Source organism: Triticum aestivum, chromosome 4A, assembly GCF_018294505.1.
Source record: "Triticum aestivum cultivar Chinese Spring chromosome 4A, IWGSC CS RefSeq v2.1, whole genome shotgun sequence".
NCBI lineage: Eukaryota > Viridiplantae > Streptophyta > Magnoliopsida > Poales > Poaceae > Triticum > Triticum aestivum.
Window position 1 is genome coordinate 16,960,257 of NC_057803.1, and position 10,807 is coordinate 16,971,063.

Below are 10,807 nucleotides of genomic sequence, written 5' to 3' on the forward strand. Positions count from 1 at the left end.
GATCTCCTCATGGATGGAACCCGAATAGGCGATAAACCTGGACTAGAGACTTGAGTGTTTAGGCAGGCCGTGGCCGACACCCACGTTGGGCTTCCGCTTGAAGGTTGCCGAGTACATGTCGTGTAAACGGCGGTAAGTGGTGAGAGCGTGTGTGAAGAAGTACACCCCTGCAGGGTTAACCTAATCTATTCGAATAGCCGTGTCCACGGAAAAGGACCTCTGGGTTGCTTATATCAGTTCATAGACAAGTGAAAGTGGACACTCTAAAATACGCAAGATAAGCGTGAGTGCTATGGATGGCGTTCCCGTAGGGAGACGGGAGCGAATCCATAGTGGTGTATTGATATGGTGAATATGTGGACTCGTGTGCGCCACCTCAAAAGAGTCGCTTGCAGTCGTAGTTAGGATAGCCACCGAGTCAAAGCTGGCTTGCTGCAGTTAAACCCCACCATCCCTTTGTTGATAATGATGCATATGTAGTTAGCTCTGATGTAAGTCTTGCTGGGTACATTTGTACTCACGTTTGCCTATTTTATGTTTTTGCAGAGAGACTTCAGTCTCACTAGTAAATTCCGCGTGGATTTCGACGTTTAGCTTGATACCTCAGCTACGATCTTGTGCCCCGGCAGGATCTGATAGATAGTCAGGCTTCTCAGCCTTTTTCATTTATAGATGTCTGTACTCAGACATGATAGCTTCCGCTTGTGCTTTGACTTGTATGCTCTGAGTGTTGGGTCATGAGACCCATGTTTGTAATATCTCGCTCCTCGGAGCCTAATGAATAAAGTACTTGTGTCGTAGAGTCATGTTGTGATGCTTTGTTGTATTTGCACATATCGAGCATACTGTGTGTGTGATTGAAATGCTTGGTATGTGTGGGATCTGACTATCTAGTTGTTTATCTTTAGTAGCCTCTCTTACCGGGAAATGTCTCCTAGTGTTACCGCTGAGCCATGGTAGCTTGCTACTGCTCTGGAACACTTAGGCTGGCCGGCATGTGTCCTTCTTCGTTCCTGTGTCTGTCCCTTCGGGGAAATGTCACGCTTTGAGTACCGGAGTCCTGTTAGCCCGCTACAGCCCGGTTTACCGGAGTCCTGCTAGCCCAGTGCTACAGCCCGGTCCCACTTGCTGATGACCGACACGTTCGAAGCTGGGTCATGGATGCCTGTCCCTGTAAGTCTGTGCCACTTTGGGTTTACGACTAGTCATGTCAGCCCGGGCTCTTTATCATATGGATGCTAGCGACACTATCATATACGTGAGCCAAAAGGCGCAAACGGTCCCGGGAAAAGGTAAGACGACACCCGTGGGGATACCGTGCGTGAGGCCGCAAAGTGATATGAGGTGTTACCAGCTAGATCGATGTGACATCGAGTCGGGGTCCTGACAGCGTTGGCATCAGAGCCGGACTGCCTGTAGGTTCTCCAAGCCAAACTGGTCGATGTTGAGTCTAGAAATTCTTTAGTTATATGTAGGGGAATTGTTTGTGGGTTGGAACGTAAGGCTCTTTTTTTACTCCTTATACCTTATGACATTCTGATCTGAGTCAGTCCATTCTTCCACCCCAGCTCGTATCCGAGCCCACTGACGTGCTCATCGTGATCTCAGGAGTCCGTAGCACGCCCCAGCTCCTCCTGCCGTGCTTCCTAACCCCGACCCCGAGATTGCCCGAACTCCGGCAGCCGCAAAGGAGCTCGCCGCCGGCAGCTCCGGCCACCCCAGCTGCTGTCACTTACCTCTTTAGATGCGCCTTCCTCCCAGGAACCCGTAGGAGCAAACCGCACGTCAAATGGTGCTCCGTAGCGAGCGCACGGCGCACCTCCGCTGTCGGCCGTGGTCGTCGCCGGCGACACTCCGGCGACTGCCGACGTGGCACGCCTAATTAGCACTAATGACGCTCTAAACACCCCCCCACAGCCACTGACAGTGGGCCCCGTAGTGGGTCAAAGCCCGGGTCAACGCGGGATTAGCCCCTGTGTCACTGACGTGTGGACCCCACACGTCAGGTTTGACCTGGACCGCCCGTTGACCTGCTGAGGTCAGCATGAGGTCATGCTGACGCCATAATTCATTTTCTGGAATTATTTTAATTCTAAATATTCAGGAAATTCCAGAAAATGCCTAAAACTTCTAAAAATCATAGAAAATTAACCGTAACTCCAAATTAAATAAATTATATATGAAAAATTATCAGAAAAATTCAAGGAATCCATCTGTACCATTTTCATGCATGTTAGAACAACTTATCACTACTGTTTAGGACAAATGAAGTGAATGACATTTAAATAACCCCATATGGAGTTTGAATTTGAATTTTGGATTCAAACCAACTTCATTTAATCTGGTTTTAGGTGCATTAGCCCAAAACACATTCATATTGCCATGTCATAGCATGCATCATATTGTGCATTGCATTGATCGTGTCTTTTCTGTATTTGCCGGTAATTGTCCCCTCTCGATAGACGTGACACCGATGATGCGATCGTTGACACTGACGAAGACTCAATGTTATCTTCAGAAGTGCCAGGCAAGCAAAACCCCCTTGTTCATTCCGATAAAATCCCACTCTCTCGCTCCTGCTCTCTTTTTACTGCATTAGGACAACACCGAATCATCTGTTACATGCTGCGGTAGTTGAACCCCTTTATCCTCTGCATGACCTGTCATTGCCACAGTAAATAGATGAAACCCACTAGCATGAGTAGGAGTTGTTTGAGCCCTGTTGTGCCTACTCATTCATGCTTGTTTGTCATGCCTGCTATTGCTTAGAGTCGAGTCAGGTCTGATTCATCGGGGATGAATCAGAGGTGTGTGAACATGTCCTACTGTGTGTGAGCTAAGTGTGTGAACACGATTTGGTAAAGGTAGCGGTGAGAGGCCATGTAGGAGTACATGGTGGGTTGTCTCATTGTAGCCGTCCTCAGGAACTGAGTTCTGTGTTTGTGATCCATGATTCAGCTACTACCATACATTGGGCCCTGAAATATGACCCCGCTCGACTTCTTATTCACCCTTGTCCTCTGTCCAGGAGTTGCAAGTAGTTTCTGGTGTTTGTAGTATGCTGGAGGCCGTGGACAGCGCTGACCGTAGGGGTGGGCTGTGATGCGGTAGGCACGTGGCCGGGTATACCGGGCGCCTGTTTGGTGTCACGGAACCCTGTTCACATCGTTTGGGGCTGTGAGCGAAACTCCGGCCGGATCTCCTCATGGATGGAACCCGAATAGGCGATAAACCTGGACTAGAGACTTGAGTGTTTAGGTAGGTCGTGGTCTACACCCACGTCGGCTTTCGCTTGAAGTCTGCCGAGCACATGTCGTGTGCAGACGCTAAGTGGTGGAAACATGTATGAAGAAGTACACCCCTGCAGGGTTAACCTAATCTATTCGAATAGCCGTGTCCACGGAAAAGGACCTCTGGGTTGCTTATATCAGTTCATAGACAAGTGAAAGTGGATACTCTAAAATACGCAAGATAAGCGTGAGTGCTATGGATGGCGTTCTCGTAGGGAGACGGGAGCGGATCCATAGTGGTGTATTGATATGGTGAATATGTGGACTCGTGTGCGCCACCTCAAAAGAGTTACTTGCAGTCGTAGTTCAGGATAGCCACCGAGTCAAAGCTGGCTTGCTGCAGTTAAACCCCACCATCCCTTTGTTGATAATGATGCATATGTAGATAGTTCTGATGTAAGTCTTGCTGGGTACATTTGTACTCACGTTTGCCTATTTTATGTTTTTGCAGAGAGACTTCAGTCTCACTAGTAATTCCGCGTGGTCTTCGACGTTTAGCTTGATACCTCAGCTACGATCTTGTGCCCTCGGCAGGATCTGATAGATAGTCAGGCCTTTCAGCCTTTTCCATTTATAGACGTCTGTACTCAGACATGATAGCTTCCGCTTGTGCTTTGACTTGTATGCTCTGAGTGTTGGGTCATGAGACCCATGTTTGTAATATCTCGCTCCTCGGAGCCTATTGAATAAACTACTTGAGTCGTAGAGTCATTTTGTGATGCCATGTTGTATTGCACATATCGAGCATATTGTGTGTATGTTATTGAAATGCTTGGTATGTGTGGGATCTGACCATCTAGTTGTTTATCTTTAGTAGCCTCTCTTACCGGGAAATGTCTCCTAGTGTTTCCACTGAGCCATGGTAGCTTGCTACTGCTCCGGAACACTTAGGCTGGCCGGCATGTGTCCTTCTTCGTTCCTGTGTCTGTCCCTTCGGGGAAATGTCACGCGATGAATACCGGAGTCCTGTTAGCCTGCTACAGCCCGGTTCACCGGAGTCCTGCTAGCCCAGTGCTACAGCCTGGATTCGCTCGCTGATGACCGACACGTTCGATGCTGGGTCATGGATGCCTGTCCCTGTAAGTCTGTGCCACTTTGGGTTTACGACTAGCCATGTCAGCCCGGGCTCCTTATCATATGGATGCTAGCGACACTGTCATATACGTGTGCCAAAAGGCGCAAACGGTCCCGGGCAAAGGTAAGGCGACACCCGTGGGAATACCGTGCGTGAGGCCGCAAAGTGATATGAGGTGTTACATGCTAGATCGATGTGGCATTGAGTCAGGGTCCTGACAGCGTTGGTATCAGAGCTTGACTGCCTGTAGGTTTACCAAGCCAAACTGGTCGAAGTTGAGTCTAGAAATTCTTTAGTTATATAAGGGAATTGATTGTGGGATGGAACGTAAGGCTCTTTTTATTCCTTATACCTTATGCCCTTCTGATCTGAGTCATCTTCTCTTCTACGGGGATTAAGAACTAGGCTATCTCTTCTTTCTATTAGGATCACGTGTTACTAATCAGTAGACTTATAAGATTGTTGGATTTAAGTCTCAGTTCAGTTCCTACTACTTCCGTATGTTAATTGTTGATCTCGGAACCTTGATATTGTGCTTCTGAGTGGTTATGCCACCATTTTTGTGATTGTCTCAAATCTTTTTGAGCAATTATAGCCGTTATGCTGTCCGAGTCACCCCACGTTTCTGAATAGTCTGAAGCATTTGCAAAATTCCTTCCTCCCATTCCGATGTTCCTTTGGGCCAGATTAACCACACTAATCGGTGAGTTGAGGTAAATTATTGTCTTGACATATATGTTGGAGCTATTATTATGACCCTAGGTGTTTTAGGGAGTCACCTAGTAATCTAGCAATGTTTTGTGTCCCAGTGTGATGATTCTGGCTTTTATTCTCGAAAGCATCCCGTGATGCCACTTAGTAGTAGGTATTCTACTCCTGGGTTCTGAACCCGAGATTCACTCCACCTACTTCATGTTGATAGTAATTGCTAGTGCCTCTAGGATATTAGTAACCTTTGCGATAGTCCTTAAAGTCCGTGGTATCTTCTTCTTCCAAATACTATGAACCGCATATGGCAGATGTTTATTGGATCAAAAAAAAATCACAATTAGAGTACTCTTGAGGAGTTCTCCATTCATAAATCGTGACTCTGCCAGTTCTACCTTTCTGCATGGGTTATCCGGAAGAAACATGTTGAACTTGGTTCTACATGCTAAACCATGCATCCACAACTCAGAAAATCATATGTTCCTTGAGTTGTCTCTCTTTAGTTGCATTCTGACCCTCGTCTATCAATTGATAGCAAAGAGTATGCGTGCGTTCGTTTATCGATGCCTATTACTCTTGTGGTCCGTCAAGCCATTCTATCGCAGAATGACTAGGAGAAACAAACTCCAGTACCTCTTCCATATCCAGGATTGGGTCAGAGAAGTTGTGCTCCGCAGATCAAATTGCTAATCCAGCTTTCGTTCTGTTCTACCTTGGAGTATTACCATCTTTAAATCGGGATTGTTATAGGAATTGCACCCCATCCTATGAACTCCTGGTACAGTGATACTTCTTGCCATCACTGTTCATTCCTCGGCCCTCGTGTTGATGCAACCGGAATACCGACAAATGAATTGTGATGTGTGAAATCAATACTGCTAGCAACTCTGTTGCTTGGTAGTTAAAGGATAATAATTTCATTCTTAGTATGTTGGTTTTCGAATCATCCTTCTAAGACTGATCGTGCTACCTAGTCCTTATTTCGGTGCACCCTTCGATTGATGAGTTAGGATCTTGTCAAGTCCTCACTCATTTGGTCATATCGTCTTGCCCTCAAAAGCAAGATTGTTCTCGAGCTTAGTAACATACCGGTGGTTCGTGACTTTCCAAATATCTTCTTGGAGGTGTTACCGGGTTGTCACCTGACCGTTATGTTGAGCCCGTGATCAAGTTGGTTTCTTGTGAACCACCTTCTCTCCAAGAATCGGTGTTAGATATCCCTGAGCTGGTTGGTTAAGCTAGACAACAACTTGGAGAGTTGGAAGATAAAAGCTTGTCTGACTTAGTTCGTTCCAAAGGGATATTCTTGTGTAGTGTGTGTTGAAGAAAGATGATATCTTCATCGATTGGTCCCTGTGATCAGTTGCTGGACCTATTGTCTTATAAATCCTTTGATTTGAGTGTGGGCTATCGTCAAATCAAATCAGTACCAACGATGCTCGTAATGTTGTCTTACTCGTGGTTGATCCCTCGAGCATACACCCTTACATCTTTGGTCTGACCAATGCTATCACTTGTTCACTTAACTATGGAATTCCTTTTAAAAGGAAACCCGGATGAATTGTTGTTGAGCCCATTGGCAACATCCTTCTCTCCTCCATGGTGTTGTTGAACATTAAGCTAGTGTTGGAAACTTTTGAAAGCATTTCTTCATGCTAGTTCATGGAGCAAATGTTCGGATGTAAGAAGTGACTTCCTCCAGTCCATGTGCATTTGATGCAAGTTGCCGCCGTGGATTCGAGAAAGTCAATGTTGCTTTCTTTGGAATCATTCCAAATCAGTCATGCACACGTGCGAAGAATGCTGTGGTTTGAAGACTTGCAACCTTCAATCTATATGTATCCCTAGCACACCAAGCCACTGATTGATTTGTTCAAGGAGAAGGAGTTCCTTCATAAGAGCTAATCCGGACTTATGAAAGAACTTCGATACCCTCGTTGATGGTTCCCCCTCCTGAACTCGGTAGTGTTTTATTATAAGACTACCACGTGGTCATGCTTGTCTGGGACAACGTGTTCACATGTTTGTAGTAGAACCAGCTCATGTTTTGGAGCTTGCTATCGTAGTTCATCTCCCGAGAATCCCGCAACGTCATCTCGTTGATTTGTGTTGCAAACTTTCATTTTTCTTCCTAAGACTCGATGAGCCTGGAATATCCTAACACCAACCAGAGCTGAATCTCAGGCAGATATGATGGTTGGAACATTTCCCTAAGAACTATAATATTGGTCTCTCGATAACCGGTAAGGTGGATGTCATGGCCAACACACCCATCCGGTAGACCTATTATTATAGTATCTTGTTTGAGGAAGTTGGCCACCCCCCTAGGGATTTCGTAGGATTTACTCCCTAGTTGCCCCTATGGATTTTTGTGTTCCCGAAGTCCGACCTTTTACTTGATGTTTTAGATATCAAACCATATCTATGAATGGGTTATACTAGCACATCAAGGAGAACATTAGAAGCGGAGTGCTAAATGTCTCTCGGTCGATCATCCAGATTTTATTTGCTTGGCCTCGCTAAGGTGAAATCTGAGAAAGTGTTATCCTCCTTCGCATCTGCATCGTCCATCGCTATTCATCATGGTAGTATGTTGTGTTGTCAGCACCCTTGACGCGGTTGTTGATAAAACCTTGATGATTGTGGAAATGCTCAAGTTCTTGAGAGCACGCACAAGCGCTACGTCTTATCATCGGCACTAGCTGGGATTGCCCCAGATTTCCTCGGTTATGCTATAACCACTCCAACAGTGAATTCACTCTCTATTGTTGGATTCTTCCCCAGTTACCAGAATCATTCCCAGCATTTGCATTTTGTTCCCAGCTTGCACCGCCAATGTGCCATTCTACCATGGGTCTCTTCCATTTCCGGTGATAAGCAAAATTCATCCATTACGTTGTCTTCAACAAGGTAATCCACATCATCCAAGTTTGAGTATGCCATTCTACCGAACCCCTCTAAATGATCGATTATGATTTGCCTTAAGCTGGTATAAAGAGTTTCAATGATCTCTGAATCAAAGGTAATTCTTTTGCCACTTAAGGGGAGATATCTACGAGTCACGGTTCCGAAGGTGTCTCATTGTGGTATCATGGCAACTCAACTCCTCGCTACGTTGACAACCGATTACCACCTTCTTAAGTGTGGAATTGTTGTCCACCTAGTGAACCTTCGTCATCCGTTTCTTTCCACCCCTCTTGATGTGTATCTCGTGTCTCAACCCGAGAGATGGTCCTATGTCTCATTCCGTGAGTTGTTCGATCTTCAAGAAGATCGACCCTTCTAGAGTCTCCTTCTTCCCTCCATGTCATGTTGGCAGGATTTCTCAAAACAAGACATTAAGACAATGATGGTGAATGAATCAACGTTCAACTGAAGTGCACCCTGGATCGTGAAGATTGTACTAGTTTGCGTTTCCCCTTCATCCTACCTTACGCTTGAATCTCGAGACGAGATTCTTGTTTAGTGGGGGTGAGTTGTCACATCCCTAGCTTCTGGCATTGCTCTAGCCTAGCTTCATGTGTGCATCATGTCTATATTTTTGAAACTTGAATTGAGGAATATTGGAAGCCTCAAAACCCTAAATAAAAGAGGGGCAAAAACCCTAGAAATCTCATTCATTGCTCCAAAAGGCTCTTCTTAAATGTTTGATAATTTTTGGTAAGGGTTCTGGTCCCAACCAAAATATTGAACATTTTTAAGGATTTATTTTTGGGACTTTGAATTTAAATCATTAGCTATTTGAATTTGAATTATATTCATATAATTAGAATATAATTTCAAATACCCCTGAAATATTTTATGAGCTTTTGGAAAAGTCCATCTAGCCAAATAAAATTATTCAGAGGAGTTTTTGGCATTGTTTGAATTTGTTTAAAATTCAAAACAGTGGCAAAACGAAATTAAATAAAACAAAACAGAAGAAAAAAATAAAAGAGAGAGAGAAGGACTTACCTGGCCTCACCCGTGCAGCCCACCAGAACCGGCCCAGCCGGCCCAGCCCGCCACCGCTACTCCCCCCCCTGTCGTCTTCCTCTTGCCAGTGGGAGCAGCTGCGTGCTCGCACGCGCGCGGCCGAGGAGGCCACCTCCTCCCTGCCTGGCTGCCTCCTCCTTCCCTGGTCCCTCCCGCGATGCCACGCAGCCCCGACCCCCTCTCACTTCTCCCTCGCTCTCTGGACCTCCCTCCCCCTCGCTCCTCTGTTTCCCCTCCCGCGACCGAACGGAGCCGCCGCCACCGACGAGAGCCACCGTGGCTACCGGCCACCCCACGGCTCACCGACGCCCCAGGAAGCTCCGCCGGTCCTCCCTCTACCTCCTCAACGAGCCACGAGGCCCCGGACGTGCCACAACACCGCCCTCGATGCCTTCTTCAACCTCGGGACCGCCGGCCATCTTCGTCAAATTCGCCGGCTCCGGACCGTCCCCGACCTCGCCGAGCGTCCCCTCGTCATCGCCGTGAGTCACTGACCCTCTCCCCTAACTCAGCATGCTCCCCTCCGTGCCGTAGTGCCGTTCCCCACGAGCACCGAAGCCACCGTCCGCCATTGCTGCTGCACGCATAGCCTCCGTGCTCCCCTGGCCTTACTGAGCTGCTCTTAGTGCTCCCCATGTCTAGCAGGTGCTGCCCAGCCTCTCCATTTGCTCACTGATGCACCGTAGCGACGCGCCCGAGCACCACCGAACACCATCGCCGCCAAAGCTCGTCGCCGGCATGAGTTCCGGCGACCCCACGACCTCCCACTCGGTCCTCTGGATGCGCGGGAGCAAGGGCCATCCCCTGGTGCCCTCAGCGCCCAAACTGACGCCTCTAGCGCAAGTCCGGCGTGCCCCGCCGTGTTCTGTGGTCGCCGTCGGCTGGTCTCCGGCGTGCTGACGTGGCATCGTCGTTAGGGGCTAATGACCCTGCTAACTAACCCTGTGACACTGACAGCGGGCCCCGTAGCGGGTCAAAGCCCGAGTCAACGCGGGATTAGCCCCTGTGTCACTGACGTGTGGATCCCACACGTCAGGTTTGACCCGAGCCGGCCCCTGTTGACTTGCTGACGTCATGCCAACGTCATGCTGACGCAGTAATGTTTTCTGGATTTAATTTAATTCTGAAATTCCAGAAAATGAATATAAACTTCTAAAATTCATAGAAAATTAACCGTAACTCCAAATTAAATAATTTATATATGAAAAATTATCAGAAAAATTCAAGGAATCCATCTGTACCATTTTCATGCATGTTAGAACAACTTATAGCTGCTGTTTAGCACAAATCATTTAAAGGGCATTTAAATAATCACATATGGAGTTTGAATTTGAATCTTGTATTCAAACCAACTTCATTTAATCTGTTGCTAGTTGCATTGGCTCAAAACACATTCATTTTGCCATGTCATGATCATGCATCATATTGTGCATTGCATTGATTGTGTTCCCTTCTGTGTTGCCGGTATTTGTCCCCTCTCGATAGACGTGATACCGATGATGTGATCGTTGACACTGATGAAGACTCAATGTTATCTTCAAAAGTGCCAGGCAAGCAAAACCCCCTTGTTCATTCCGATACAATCCTACTCTCTCGCTCCTGCTCTCTTTTACTGCATTAGGACAACACCGATTCATCTGTTACTTGCTGCGGTAGCTGAACCCCTTTGTCCTTTGCATGACCTGTCATTGCCACAGTAAATAGATGAAACCCACTAGCATGAGTAGGAGTTGTTTGAGCCCTGATGTGCCTACTCATT